This window comes from Sorex araneus, chromosome 2, assembly GCF_027595985.1.
Source record: "Sorex araneus isolate mSorAra2 chromosome 2, mSorAra2.pri, whole genome shotgun sequence".
Classification (NCBI taxonomy): Eukaryota; Metazoa; Chordata; class Mammalia; order Eulipotyphla; family Soricidae; genus Sorex; species Sorex araneus.
The window spans coordinates 110,279,540-110,294,594 of NC_073303.1; the positions used below are offsets into that span (position 1 = coordinate 110,279,540).

The 15,055-nt window shown below is 40.1% G+C and overlaps 1 long non-coding RNA gene across 1 annotated transcript; it reads right to left on the minus strand.

Annotated features, from left to right (window-relative positions):
- Positions 1 to 4,153: 4,153 nt before the first annotated feature.
- LOC129402386 (uncharacterized) lies at positions 4,154 to 7,186 on the minus strand. The gene is made up of 3 exons (XR_008628649.1): positions 6,148 to 7,186; positions 5,833 to 5,998; positions 4,154 to 5,196 (listed from the first exon to the last, which is right to left on the minus strand). It is a non-coding gene; the product is annotated as an uncharacterized LOC129402386 (long non-coding RNA).
- Between the last annotated feature and the right edge of the window lie 7,869 nt (positions 7,187 to 15,055).

Sequence of the window (15,055 nt, forward strand, 5' to 3'; positions counted from 1 at the left end):
CCGTTATCACTAGTAGGAAGGTCATTTGTGAAACAGAGAAGATACTTCTTTGTTCAAATTATGCTCTTTTTACTTATGCATGCTGATAGATGGGAATATCTACCAGTTGAAAAAGATTTCATCCAGGGCTAAGAAATATATTATAGGCTAACCTGGGTTCAATCCCTGTAACCCCATTTCTGAGCATTTCAAGGAATAATCCCTGAGCACAAAATCAGTAGTAATTCCCCCTCTGCCCCCAATAAAAAATTCCACCCTATTCTGGAACTTCATGCACAGGGTCTCTGCTCCTGAAATTTGTCACTTTCCTTCAACACAGCCCTTTCCAGCTGGATGGCTCTATCCCCTCCTCATCCCTCTACCCTCCCACCCCCACACATGTTACACTCATGTATCTTCTTGGCTTTAACAGCCTTCTAGAGCCTGATTGAATCCCAACATTTCCTTCCAGTGTTAAATCTCTCCACAATCATCTCATCCAAGACACCCACCCTTATTGAGGACACATATTTCCCTATGAGGGTCACTCAGGTCTCTTTAGTGTCTAAAGCTCCTTTTTCCTAAGGCCTTTTGTTCACTCCAGTAGTTTTCACCCCCATCTCTCTTCTGGCACATGCATTGCTAAATGCTGATAAGAACCTGCCTTTTGTCATTTCAGTGGGTGTTGGTTAACTAGATTCCACACATCCCATTATATATTCAGAACCGAGAGCACAGGGAAGTCTTGGGGCCTAAGCAATAACTCATCTGATCACTAGTGGCATCAAATTCAGCTTTCTCTGAAGGTATGAGGTTCTATAAACCTAACCTTCCCATATACCAAAAATAAATTTATACGTACAACTATGCACTAGAATAAATGGGAAATAGTCTCATGCACTAGAACAAATGGAAAAATAAACACAGTCCCTTTATTTAGAGAGATCAGTTGCTTAGCAGTAGATACTGACCTGGAGACAATACATTTATTTTTCACTCTGCTGCAGGCAGAACAATGCTCTTCCTGTGTGAGTGAGATTGTTGATAGTGCAAGTCAGACTTATTAGTAGCTATTTCATCCATTTACCAAATACCTCATTTTTCCAATGCCAAACATTTTGTTGACTTGTTTGTTTTGAGGTGATATCCAGCTGCTCTCAGAGTTTATTCCTGGCTGTGCTCAGGTATCACCCCTGGGAGGGCTTAGGGTACAAAATGCAGCACCAGAAATGGAAGCTGGGTCAATTATCTGCAAAGCAAGTGCCTTACCCACTGCACTATTTCTCTGGCCCATGCCAAACAATTGTTAGGCCATACCAACTCAAATATAAGTAGAACAAAGCTTCCTCTTCCAAAATAAGGGCTGGTTTTGTTTTAATTTGTTTGAAGCCTGAGATAAGTCTTGGTTGCCTGGCATGAATGACATAGATGAATAAAATACTCTAATCTGGAGTGTCAGATTACGAATATAAAAGCAATGGCTCTAAAGTCATTTGCAACCTTGTCCAAGGACACAATGGTATCTTTACAAGACACTGCAGAATAATTGTTTAAGATCACTGTCTGCACCAGTCTGGATACCAGGTGTGGCTTCACTGCTATGTGATCTTTGGCATGTGTTGTGTGATTTTCCTATGTCTCAGTATGTCCACCTGTAAAATGAAGATAATAATAACAATGCTTAATATAAAGTGTCTGGTAAATGATAGCTTTTGCTATTAATATTAAATTATGCTTGTACAACTTTTCCTATTAATGACAGTCTCTCCAGTAGATCTGGAAAGATTCCAATGCCGAAGTTTTATTTGACCCATATCCACTGATATCTTTTCCTTTTTCAATCTTAGAAAATATGCTAAAGGGACTGTTGAATTTTGCCCTCTTTTAACTATTGGCTTAAAAAAAATCAGTAACTGAATTCTGGATTGCCTTTCTCAGCATCTTCTATCTATATCCTTACGTACTTTAGTTAATGTTGATTGGCATCAGTTTCCTAGAAATACACATAAAACAGCAGGAGGTCTTCCTGTGAGATCGAAAGAATGATGAACATGAAGGTAGATCTGCCTGTTTGGGGGTGGGGGTCCCTTTCTACTTCCCAGTAGTGAAATAGGGGTACAGGGAGAACCCCTTCATCTCAGTGGAGGTGCCATGCCAGGTTCCCATATATAGAGGTCTCTTTGCTCTTTGCTTTGCCTTGAACTAGAAACGTAGAAGCAGCACAAAACACTTTCTCCCAAATAAAATGTGTTCTTTGATGAATAACTGGTTAATAATTGATTCAGTCTTAGAACTCTGATTACCCAAATAACTAGATATGTAAATTAAGCATTGGGACTGGTGGCAGAATTCCAAGGACTCCTTTTTTGGGCTCCCAGTTGTACCTATACCTGGTCTGGGACTCAACCTCATTCCTGTTACTTAATGACCTTGGGTTGTTTTTATTTTTTGTTTGTTTTCAGTTTGGGGGACTACATCCAGAAATTCTCAGGGAGTACTCCTGACTCTGTGCTCAAAGGTCACCCCTGGCAGAGCTTGGGGGACTCTGTGTGATGCAAGGGGTTGAACTAGGGTTGGTTACCTGTAAGTCATTAGCCCTTATATTATCTCTACATCATTTTCTTGTTCAGTCAAATTTTATTGATAATATACCATTTTATGATAATATGCTATTTTAGTGGCACATGTTCTGCTGCTATAGATATAAATCTCACTGCATCTACCACCAAAGTTCTAGAACTCTCTCATCGACAAAAAGATTTCTCTACCCACTTCTCCATGCCTGCCTCTGTGCTCTCAGGTGACCACCATATCTATCCATCAAATATGTTACTTTTGTTGTGTTTTGCTAGCTCGTTTGTTCGGTTTATGTATATTCCACGTGATTGAAACTACCAGTCATTGTCTTTCACTTGTTGACTTACTTCCCTTACATAATCCCCTTCAGTTCCATCCATTTGTCACAAAAGGCCCAAGTTAAGCATTGTAGATAGCTGAGTGTATTGCCTTAAAGATGTATGATATGTGTATAGAACCATGGTGAGTTGTTTTTACATTTGCCTCACAGGTAAATTTCAGGAGACCTCTATCCTCCCTCTGGATCTAACTAGAACACAGGATTTGTTCTTGCTATCTATTCTGAAATGCTCACTTTTCTTTTGCCTCTGTTCTTTTTTCCCTTCTGTCTGTGACCTCCTCAGTGTTCTACCTCCCAGTCATCCAAGCCCTGTGTATACATAGTCCATTATTTTATGTGACCTGCAGTAGTTGAGACTTTAGCCTTTTTTCTACTTGACTCCTCATTTTCTTCTGGCCTTCTCAATCTTCTGCTCTTGAATTACAAGTCACTTTCTCTAGATAATATCCTGACCTGTTACATCCAATCTTTGGAATTAATTTTTTCCATAGCTCTGAACATGATCTAAATAAGCTTTATTTGTTGGCTGACTTCCTCTATTAACATGTAAATCCGTCTGAGGGGTGGATTTTGTTCTTTTCATTGCAGCTGCAGTATCAGCTCCTGAAGAGGGTTTGGCATGTAGACAGTGCTCAATAAATAAATGTGTGTGAATGAATATAATCACCTAACTTTGGCATTGACCTAGGGGGAAGTAACTGCTCTTTTCTTTTCTTTCCTTTCTTTTCCTTGGAAAGGTTTACTGATACTGGGCACAGCACATCACTTATTTTTACTGACTCCTGGCTCTGTGCTCAGTGATCACTCCTTGTAGTTCTTGGGGAAATCAAACTAGGGGTGAGGTTGGCTGCTTTCAAGCAAGCACCTTTTCATTGTACTCTCTCTGGCTCATCACAATGATAATTTTAAGTAAAATTAGAAATGATTTAATTTTACTTTTTGAACCGATATACCCACCAAAAAATCTAGGGACCAGAGAAAAAGCTCAACAGGCTGAGTATGTGCTTTTCATGCTGGAGGTCTGGGTTTGATCCCCAGCATCACATGGTCCCCCAAACACTACCAGGAGTGACTCCCAAATTCAGGCATGGGAGTAGCCTCTAAGCATTACCAGGTGTATTTGCAAAATCCAGGAATATAAGTAATTTAAACCTAGAGGTATTTAATGTATATTCATAATTTGATGAGTTTGGACATATTTATGTACCCACAAGAATTATGAGAGGGAAAGAGTAAGATGCAGAGACATAGAGAAAATATTTGAAAAGAAAACTTTAAGCATCCTTCATTTGACTCTTGGCCCAGAAAGAGAATTCCTCAGTTTTGGAGAAAGTATCTAATATCCTGACTTTACATTCTTTCAAATGCTAAAAAGATAAAGTCTCCTCAGTTTCATAAAAAAACAAACCAACAAGTAAATCATAACAGCGACCAACAACATTGACTAACAACGTGCTTGGAACATACTGTGCAACTGGTGGTGTCCCTGGGACTAAACTTTCTTCTTGCTGTCACTTGAGCTGAAACTCGAGTCCTTTCACAGGGCAGTAACTGCAGAAACTCGATCCTGACAGCAGGCAGAAGCTGTCTGTGCAGCTTTGCTGCCCCTAGACTGGGGAAGGGGCCGGTGAACTGGCCTCCATGTTCTCATTAGGTCTCGTCCTCACCCGAGGGGCACTGTCACACAGCACAAAACTGTGAGAGCAAAAACAGAAGTTCAAGTTCCAAGTTCCCAATGTCCTGGCTGCCAACCCTGTGCCCGAGATTTCAAATCAAGAGAAAGTGACTCTGTGATGGGAAGAGACTTCCCTCCGTGGGTCTCTAGACTGACACTAATCCACAGGCAGCTGGAGGCAGCTATTTTGGATTTGATGCAAATGTGAATCACAGGCTGTCAGGCGTCCTCTGATTGTGATTGACATATTTACTGTTGACAATCCAAGGTGAACCCTGCGGTCCTCTTACATATGTGGTACTTTGCTTCAAGACGGCGTTCAGGGTGAGAGTGGAGTGTGGGATTTTGTTCCAGATGCACATCTGCCTGGGCATTTAAAAAAGAAAAAAAAGAAAAGAAAAAAGAACTCTCCTGAGAATTTTCTAGGCTTCTCTTAAGTGACAGCTAGCACAGAAGTCTTGTCATCTACACATGTAAATCTTCCGGCAACCGGCACATGTGTTGTTTATAGAAAAGGGTTTACGATCTCCAGTGTGATGGCCTTTTCTCCCTGCTGCTTCCTTACACCATCCTGCTTCTTTGTCAGTCTGGGCTTTCCTTTGTCTGGAGCATGCTGGGGCCAAAGCTGATGAGAAAGGCATAGTTATAAGTCATGTTCGCAAGCCGTAGCAATAACAGTGATCTAGAAAGGGTTTCTTTTTCTTCATTTCTTCGTTTCTTTCTCTCTTTCCCTTCTTTGGCAAAGACAAGCATTCTGGTCAACCTAGAAATTTCCAGCATTGCATTCCTCAGATCAAATAGCATGCAAAAAGTTAAGAGACATACCAAAAAGAGTGAGAGAGAGCGAGAAAGAAAGAAAGAAAGAAAGAAAGAAAGAAAGAAAGAAAGAAAGAAAGAAAGAAAGAAAGAAAGAAAGAAAGAAAGAAAGAAAGAGAGAGAGAGAGAGAGAGAGAAAGAAAGAAAGAAAGAAAGAAAGAAAGAAAGAAAGAAAGAAAGAAAGAAAGAAAGAAAGAAAGAAAGAAAGAAAGAAAGAAAGAAAGAAAGAAAGAAAGAAGGAGAGAGAAAAAGAGAAAGAAAGAGAAAGAGACAGAGTTAGGGAGAGAGGGAGGGAGGGAGGGAGGGAGGGAGGAAGGAAGGAAGGAAGGAAGGAAGGAAGGAAGGAAGGAAGGAAGGAAGGAAGGAAGGAAGGAAGGAAGGAAGGAAGGAAGGCAGACAACGTAAAACTCTACTGTCAAATAAGTCAGAAATACTGCCCACACACCTTTCTCCTGGAGTGTCTCAATGCAGAATAAACTTCTGAGTAGCTCTGCAGACAAGGTGTTACAGACAACTTCAGCCACATCATTCCAAGCAACGGCTTGCAGGATATTTTCCAATAGTAGTTATTTGTATCCTTTAACACCTTTTAGTGTCGCGTAAGTGTCATTCTGGAAAATATTCACATAGGAAAAAGACTCTCATTCCTGGAAACATGGTTTTCCAAGGTGACCCACCAGACACTCTGGAAAATGAATGTAGGAGCTCTTATGGAAAATGCAGCCCGGTGAGTAAGGGAGAGAACAGTTTGTGCACTCACCTACTAGGCTCAGCCCATAACATCTCCTTTGTGGATGGCGCCACAAGGCAACTTGTACTTCCTACTCATACCACTTGCTGTCTGCTTGAGTGTGCTACGCTGAATCCTAGAGCACCTAAACCCACAAAACCATTTTGAAAAACAAAATCCAATCCTTAGTATTTTAAGTGATAGAGAACCAGAGTAGATAGTCTGTAAGCCACTTCTTACTCCCACAGATCACTTCAGTACATTTTTAACCATATATGGATTTGCTGGTGGTTGGGGTTGTTGATTCTGAGTTTTGTGAAGACTTTTGATTGCCTTTCCCCAAATTACCTTCCAGAAAAGTTTTATCAATTTATATTTTTGTTGACTCTTTCTAAGAGTGATTTTCTAGTGGATGGACTATAACTTCTGCTCTTGTCTTCTTGTTTTTTCAATTGATTTTTGGATCACTTCTGGTGGTGCTCAGGGCTTACTCCTGACTCTGGCTGTGCTCATGGAATACTCCTGTGAGGCTTGCAGTGCTGAGGATTGAACCTGGGTCAGCTGTGTGCAGGGCAAGTGACTTACCAACTATCTCTCTGGTCTTTCTTTTAAATTCATATATCATTAGTTTCTGAGAACAGGGAGTAACAAACATGCACAAAACATGTACTAGAGTCTGCCATCCCCACATAAGTCTGGGGTTTTTGGATTTGGGGGTGGGGGGCTTCTTGGTAATTGCACATTGTCCCCAGCTGCTTTGGGATAACCTTGGTCAGCATAGAAGAGTCTCTCACACTTCCAGAAAAATGTTTTCCCGCCCAGTTCCTGCCTACATACTTTATCTGGGACTGTCCGTGGCAGCTTGACAATAACCAGATATTTACCTGTGTGACCACTTCACCCTGCAAATCCAAGGTGTGTTGCAGTAGGGAGTACTTACCCAGCAGACAGGTCGGTCTGATCCTAGTATCCAAGAGGGAGTCCATCTGTCACAGCTCTGCTTACCTTTTCCTAAGACAATATTTATCACACTCTGCTGTCCTGCTGGACCTTGTATGCCCCAGGCTCTGTAAAGCCCAAACGTAAAAATATATAAATATAATAATAAAAATAAATATCATATAGTATAAACATCTTACATAAAGACATAATAAATATATAAATAGACATAACAGAAATATGTAAGTATATCATAGTAACTAACATGCCCTGTGTGAAGCCCTGTGTTAATCACATTATACATATTCAGCAGCCTGAGGGATTCTCTTATAAGGCAAAATTATGTCAGTCCATTTCCAAATACAGCATTAATATACTGTATACTTTAAAATAATAAAAGTCAAAATGCCTTCTTTGAATGTCTGTGGCCCTGTGTAGTCCCCCAAACTGCCCTCTCCACTATAACCTATATGATCTCAGTCTCTTGCACTGCTCCAACTATGCTGAACCTCCTTCCTTTCTCTGAACACCCAGGGAATCTTTGGCTATGCAGTACATGAGAAAATGCTCGACATCACTAATCATCAGGGAGATGCAGATCAAAACAACAATGAGATGCCATCTCACACCACAGAGACTGGCCCACATCCAAAAAACAAAAGCGACTGGTGTTGGCACGGATGTGGGGAGAAAGGGACTCTTCTTCACTGCTGGTGGGAATGCTGACTGGTTCAGCCTTTTTGGAAAACAATATGGATGATTCTCAAAAAATTAGAAATTGAGCTCCCATTTGACCCAGCAATACCACTTCTGGGAATATATCCCGGAGAGGCAAAAAAGGTATAGTAGAAATGACATTTGCATTTCTATATTCATTGCAGCACTGTTTACAATAGCCACAATGTGGAAAAAACCGGAGTGCCCAAAAACAGATGACTGGTTAAAGAAACTTTGGTACATCTACACAATGGAATACTATGCAGCTGTCAGAAAAGATGAAGTCATGAAATTTGCATATAAGTGGATCAACATGGAAAGTATCATGTTGAGTGAAATGAGTCAGCAAGAAATAGACAGACATAGAAAGATTGCACTCATATGTGGAATATAAAGTAGCAGAGAGCTATGAGCTAGCAATGATGCAAGTTCTGGCAGAAATTCCTCTGGACTTAGTTACTAAAATACTAAAATACAGAAATCCAAAACCTCTCAGCCGCTATTGTGGCCACACGACCTCATATCTCTTCATTCTCAGCAATGGAAAACAAATTATCAAATGCTTCCTTTCCAGCAGGTCTGACTTTGGTGGGGGGGGGGCAGGGCGGGATACTCCAAACAATAATATTAGTTTTTTGTTGAAATATTGATTGTAATCAAAGTAAAGAGAAAGAAGAGTGAAATTTATCAGCTACACAGGCGGGGTGGGGGGTTAGGGGGGTGAGGGGAGGTTTACTGTGTTTCTTGGTGGTGGAATGTGTGCACTGGTGAAGGGATGGGTGTTCAAGCATTGTGTAACTGAGCCTTAAGCCTGAAAGCTTTGTAACTTTCCACATGGTGATTCAATAAAAAAAAAAAATCTTTGCCTATGCAGAGCCCTATGCCTAGAATATTTTGACAATATCTTTATATCATCTATTTTTTTCTGGTCTTTAGTTAAAAGTCATCTTCTCAAGTCTGCATCAAGCCTGCCCTCTGTTATCACAGCTTAATCTTCGGTCAAAACAGACCATCATGTGGCCACATCAGTGACCTTGCACTCACTGTTTTCTTTCCTTTGACCTATTCAAATCCTGTTGGTATACTTCTTGATTCAAATGCCACATCTCTCTGAAGCCCTCTGACAGACCTTTCTCCTGGTGCTCATGAGTCTGCACATAAGGATCCTCTCATACAGTTCTGAAGGTTGAGGTTATGAAGTTTGGCTCCAACACCCTCTGCAGATCTTTATCAACTCTGATTAGAGCCAAAAAGCTAGTACAGAGTGCAGGCAAGGTATTTGTTTTGCATATGACCATCCTGGGTTTGATCCTGGGACCAGGCATTGTCTCACAAGAGTGATTTCTGAACACAGAGCCAGGATTATGTCTTGAGCACATCTGGATGCGGTCCACCCCCCCAAAATGTTGATTAATGAGGTAGAGGAGATAGTACAGGGGTTAGCAGGCACATGCTTTACATACTTGGGGGCTGTAGTTCAGTCCTTGGCTCTTAACTTCCTGAGCATCACCAGGTATTCTGGAGATCCCTGGGACCACAGGCCTAGAGCATCACTGAATCCTCAAGCTCTTACTTTGAACTCCCCTGTCTGGTTGGCCCAGTATCACTGGGGGTGGTTTCTGGCCCCACTAAGGACCTCCTTCAAAAAGATCCCACTAATACACACAGATGCCTCTGTTACCTTGTGGGGATATTTCATTGTGTGAACATCAAATGGTGAAAAAAGAATTTGATGCAAAGAAGAAAGCTACATTCAGGGGAGAAAAGAAAGATAAAGTGGCATGTCATTTATATACAAACCACCAGTCCACTCAATCAGCACAATTTAGAAAATCAATCAAAGCAGGTGTTGGGTTGTTTGACATGTGTAGACAAAACAAGTAGATTAAATTTCTCCTGCTTCATGTGGTGGTTTTGTTGTTATATAAAACGCCTTTGAAGACTGAAGGTAGTATATAGACCGCAATCTATTATTTCTCCCACAACTGCATAATCATTGAACACTTTGCTGCGGAAATGGGAAATGGGAGATAAAGAGGTGCAACTATAGTATCTCGCATAGCAGTCAGTAAGAATATCCTTCAAAGCCTTGGGTATGGCTTTGTTTGCATATGGCAAGAGTTTAGTACATTGGGGAAGAAGGCATTGGGAGGCTCATCCTCAATTGTTATCTTTGTGGCTGTGGGCCACACTGTTAACTCACTGACTGTGTTCTCAGTTTTTAAATGAGGATGTGAGTGTCCACACACAAATGGTACAGGCATTTTTAATGCTAAAATATATTTATTTTTGTATTTATATATTTTTATTGAATCACCATGAAATACGCTGTTATGAAGTTGTGCATGATTGGGTTTTGGTTATCCAATGTTTCAACACCCATTTCTCCACCAGTATAGATGGAAATGTACACCAATGCCCCCAGTTCCCTCCTACCCCAGTATGCCTCTGTGACAGATAATTTTTCTTCTCTCTCTCATAAAATATATTTTTATGGAGTGGGGAGATAATACAGGAGGTAAGACACTTGCTTTGCATGTGACTGACTGACCCTGGTTCAAATCCCTGGAGCTACATGTGGTCCCTCAAGCACCGCCAGGGGTCACTCCTGAGCAGGAGGCTGGAACAGCTCCTGAGCATGGCTGGATATGCCACCCCCCCCCCCAACCCACCTCTTAAGAGAAGAATACAATGTGTTTATGTGTTATTTTAATAATGCAAATGATATCTAATAAAATAGTTTTAAAATCACTTAAGATGTATTAGTATATGATGGTTTCAGTTTCTTTCTCAGCTATTCTTTAGACCCTTCATTGATTAGAGTAATTCATTAAGTTGGGGTCGGAAGAATACAACAGGGAGTAGGGCATTTGCTTTGCATGTAGCTGAACCGAATTTGATCCTCAGCATCCCCTATGGTCTCCCAAGCACTGCCAGGAGTAGTTCCTGAGTGCAAAGCCAGGAGTAACCCCTGAGCATCACTGGTATGACCTAAAAAGACAAAAGAAGAAAAATTAAGTTATTTGTCACATCTTAATTACATCCCTGACCCATAAATTACCCACAATCACTTCTCAAGTGCCATCTTTCCTGCCTTTCTGGACATTACTTGCTGACTACTTGATTTTCCTTCAAAGCCACATATTGATGGGAATAGAAGGAAGCAGAAGGGGAACAGGCTGGCCTGGACGATGAATATCACAGTTACACTTAGGCATTCAGAAAAATTCTCCCAGGATGAAGGAGAAAATTGAAAGTTAAAAACTTTCATGAACTATGTTACTATTTATATTGCCACCATTATTATTTTTAAATATTATTAAGGCACCATGATTTTTTTTAATGATAGAGATTAGGCATACAGTATTCCAACATGAATCCCATTGTTGGTGTCAATTTCCCTTCACTAGATTCTATTCCCATTGCCCACCTGCCTCTTTGACACTTTAAAGTTTTGTTACTGCTATCTGAGTCTCATGCTTATAGTGTTTAGATATATGCATATATCTCTGTGTTTTTTATATATTTACATTAAACTCACATCTACACCACTAATGTATCCAAGGCCCTTGACTTCTACCTCTGTTTCCTCTATTCATCTTGGCTTACTTCCCTCCTTGATTTGCTTTTTGCTATAGTCTAGGTCTAGGGTAAGACTCAAGGTATCAAGGTAATCCCTTTCACAACCTTGCATTCCATGGTCCTATTTATTTTATGTACAACAGATAAGTGGGCTGGAGTGATAGCACAGTGGTAGGGCATTTGCCTTGCACGCGGCCAACCCATGTTCAATTCCTCTACCCCTCTCGGAGAACCTGGCAAACTACCAAGAGTATCGTGCCCGCATGGCAGAGCCTGGCAAGCTACCCATGGTGTATTCAATATGCCAAAAACAGTAACAATAAGTCTCACAATCAGATGTTACTGGTGCCCACTCGAGCAAATCAATGAGCAACAAGATGACACTGACAGTGACAGTGACAACAGATAAATGAAATCATCTGACATTTGTCCTTCTCCTTATGATTTACTTCACTGCATATCATATTCTCTAGTTCTTACGTCACATAACACGATATCTTCTAGTTCTATCCAAGATGAGCTTCACAATTTAATCATTCCTTGCAGCTTCATGCTATATCATACTTTCATTATTCACTTACTTGTTGTTGAACACCTGGGTTGATTCCATATCTTAGTTCTTGTGCTAAGTTCAGCAAAGAATAATTGCCACCACCTTTTAAAAAGACAATGTTGTTTAGTAAATTAAATTATGCATTTTAAAATGGTTTTCATTTTTCATTTTGAGTTTGCATGCTGGGGACTGAACCTAGGATCTGTACCTGACGCATGTATCCAACCATTGGGCTACATCCTCAACCCTAAAAATATCGTAACAAAGGTTTGTACCATAGACCAGGGAATCATAATCATGATGCTCAGCCATTTTATTTATTTTCTTCCTTTTTAATTTTTTGATTCTGGAACATACAGTTGATGATTAGAGCCACTCCTTGAGGTACACGGAAACTATATGTAGTACCAGGATTCAGACCAGGGTCATGGCTACATCCCCAGCTAGTGCCTTAACCTTTATACAGTCTCTCAGGCTCTTAATCAGTCATTTTCTATCTGGAAACACCTCTGAATAAAGTTCAGGGCCTTAATTAGACCATTGTAGTCTTATCTTAAGCAAAAAAGCATCTATTGACAAATTGATTTGTATAGAACTGGGTGAAATCATTTAAATAGTATTTCTTTTTTCTTACAAGGCATCTCTGAACTGTTAGCATGCTATGCCAAGAATTGGTAATTTTGGAGGGACGGACATAACACTTAAGGGTTTCTAAAAATGTCTGATTATGGAACTCCCACTGATTTTTTTCTATAAAACTATTTTTTCTTGGCAACACACAACTTTGGATGGTAGCCTTGTGAAAGCCAAGGAAAGAGATATGATTTTCCTCATAATTTAAGAGAGATTTGTCATTGAGTTCAATTTAAGGGAATCAGAACTAACAAGGAGTTTATTTTAATAAACTTTGGCTAAGAAAAATTTGACTGTGAGGAAGAGAACATATTCATTATTGTCACATTATCATAATAGAATAAAATTTCTTAATTCTCATCTTTCCTGAAGAAATTTCCTAACCACCATTCATTTGTTGTGAGGAGTTTATATGATAACAATCTACAACATGCATTTTGAGACTCTCTTGGGATGGAACTCAGATGGATCTTGTCTGGGCATCCATCTTTGGGGTCTGTGTCCAGTTGCCCCTGGTCAGAAGGACTCAGCAGGAAGGTGATCTGTTCTGAGTGGTTGCCAATTTCACTCAGACAATTCAGTATGAATCAGAGATGAGCTTTGATCTATAGCCTCTCCCTTCCTAAACCAGTGATTCCACACCTTTCAATTTCCTTTAAGTAACTGAACTAACTTCTTAAATGATCTTTTTGAAAATAGGTTTATTTATTGGCTTAGTGGCTCGGATACATTCTTTGTAAATTCAACCCTGAGGGCCCAATCAGAAGATGAAATATGTCTGGCCTGGCCACTGCAGGAATTGATTAAAGGAGGCTTATGTTTGCATCCTGATTCTCTACTGCACAGAAATTAAAATGCAAACAAGATGTTGCCTTTCTCTTTAGTGATTTGGACAGAGAAGTTCTACTCCCATTAAGGTGCAAGGAGCTGAGGCCAGTTCAAAAGGAATATTTTCATTCAAACAATCAAACAAATACTTTGGAACGAGGTATTTTTAATAAACCATGTGTTCACAAATATGTCAGCTTTGCAGGAACTGAAATCAAAAGAATACAATGTGAATTAGCCAGGCAAAGTCAGGGAAAGATACTCTGGTTTCTTTTCTGTTAAAATTGGGAGGAAGATTGGATTATCTAGAAAGGATACCAACCACAGCTTGGTATCTAGAAGGGATACCAACCACAGGTTTTTATAACGAATGAATCTCCCATGCTCAGGCCATTTATTTGGATCAGAGAAAGGTATACCATCATAGCTTCATCTGAAGCAAAGCTCTGAAGACCCCCACCTCCACCTCCTACATCCTGTCCCATTTCTGCTGGGATTGTGTCCTCTGTCTGCACCTCAATTTCATCAAACCCAATGGCCTCAAGCACAGCCATAATAAAGGAAGGCCACTGATAATCGCAACAATTTTTAGAACAAACACAAATATAACAATAGCCAGAAGAGACTGATTTACCTGCAGAAAAACCCAGGAACGTAGGACCTGTGTCTGAAATCTCCAAGGTCACTCAGAGTGAGAATGGACCTCCTCTCCCCATTTCCCAAGTTTACCAGTAACTTGGCAGTCACACCCACAAACTGCCCCTAGCGCGATGTACTCTCACCAACGGCCATGGTCCAGAGACTCAGAAATAAAGCTCCCAGTAGAGAGAGACATAGGCCTCACCATCAATGAATCTGCTGTTTAATCATATTCTAAATTTTAGAATTCCTCGAGCATGCGGCCACAAATGATGTCTCATATTCTACACCACTGATGTACCAAGAGTGGCACAACACATTCGATTGGGTTTAACAAATTTGTTTGTGATCTCTTACACAAAGGCTTAATGGCTCCAGGATGAAATACAACAATCTTCACACACTTTCCTCCAAGGAAACCTTACTGGGTCATCTCTAGCAGATTATTAATAACAAGCCATACAAAATTAATTGTTTCAGTTTTGCTTTGGAGGGCACAGTTTGGGATTTCGGGTGAAAACATTCAAAATATGGTGGGGGGGCTGGAGTGATAGCACAGGGCGTTTGCCTTGCACGCAGGCCGACCTGGGTTCAAATCCCAGCATCCCATATGGTCCCCTGAGCACCACCAGGGGTGATTCCTGAGTGCATGAGCCAGGAGTGACCCCTGTGCATTGCTGGGTGTGACAGAAAAAGCAAAAAAAAATAAATCAAAATATGGTGGTGGGAAGGCACAATGGTGGTGGGATTGGTGTTTGAATATTAATATAATTTTATATATTAATATATTGTCAATATAATTTAATAATTTTATATATCAATATGATAGAGTGTTAATATTAGTATAATTAATATAATAAATGTTTGAATATTGAATATAATGAATTATTGTGAATAACTATAAAAATTAATTTTTTAAGAGTCTTATTTATTTTCTTACTTTTGCCTAAAAAGTATTTTCCTTCAGGCATAGCTGTATCCAAGTGCTAAAATATCTTCTGTATCCTTTTTTGTTGTTGTTGTCTCTTTTGTTTTCTAGTTTGACTT